Source organism: Ipomoea triloba, chromosome 16 (genome assembly GCF_003576645.1).
Source record: "Ipomoea triloba cultivar NCNSP0323 chromosome 16, ASM357664v1".
Taxonomy (NCBI): Eukaryota; Viridiplantae; Streptophyta; class Magnoliopsida; order Solanales; family Convolvulaceae; genus Ipomoea; species Ipomoea triloba.
The window spans coordinates 7,563,907-7,564,918 of NC_044931.1; positions in this window are offsets into that span (position 1 = coordinate 7,563,907).

The window sequence follows — 1,012 nt, forward strand, 5'->3', positions numbered from 1 at the left end:
TCTAATTGCAATTTTAAAAGGTTTGAGTGCCTAATTGATTTTTCAGATAAAGTTCGACGGCCTATTTGACACATTTTATGCTAAAAAAGTGATATTTTAATTTACCTGTTATTACAGGTAGTTATGCCTCCATGAAGTAAATTGGCATGTTTATGTACCAAATTGCAACGTTAAATAGTTTGAGAGCCTAATTAATGCCTATTAGACAAATTTTATGCAAAAAAAGTGACATTTAAATTTAACTGGTATTACAGGTCACTAACAGGTAATTATGCCTTCTAAACTAAATTGACATGTTTATGTATCTAATTGCAATTTTAAAAGGTTTGAGTGCCTAATTGATTTTTCAGATAAAGTTCGACGGCCTATTTGACACATTTATGCTAAAAAAGTGATATTTACAATTGCCTGTTATTACAGGTTACTAATAGATAATTATGCTTTGATGAACTAAATTGGCATGTTTATGTACCAAATTGCAATGTTAAATAGTTTGAGAGCCTAATTGATGCCTATTTGACACATTTTATACAAAAAAAGTGACANTAAATTGGCATGTTTATGTACCAAATTGCAACGTTAAATAGTTTGAGAGCCTAATTGATGCCTATTTGACACATTTTATACAAAAAAAGTGACATTTAAATTTACCTGTTATTATAGGTCACTAAAAGGTAATTATGCCTTATAAACTAAATTGACATGTTTATGTACCAAATTGAAATTTTAAAAGGTTTGAGTGCCTAATTGATTTTTCAGATAAAAATTTTAAAAGGTTTGAGTGCCTAATTGATTTTTCAGATAAAGTTCGATGGCCGTTTGAGTGCCTAATTGATTTTTCAGATAAAGTTCGATGGCCTATTTGACACATTTTATGCTAAAAAAGTGATATTTACATTTACCTGTTATTACAGTTCACTAACAGGTAATTATGCCTCCATGAAGTAAATTGGCATGTTTATGTACCAAATTGCAACGTTAAATAGTTTGAGAGCCTAATTAATGCCTATTA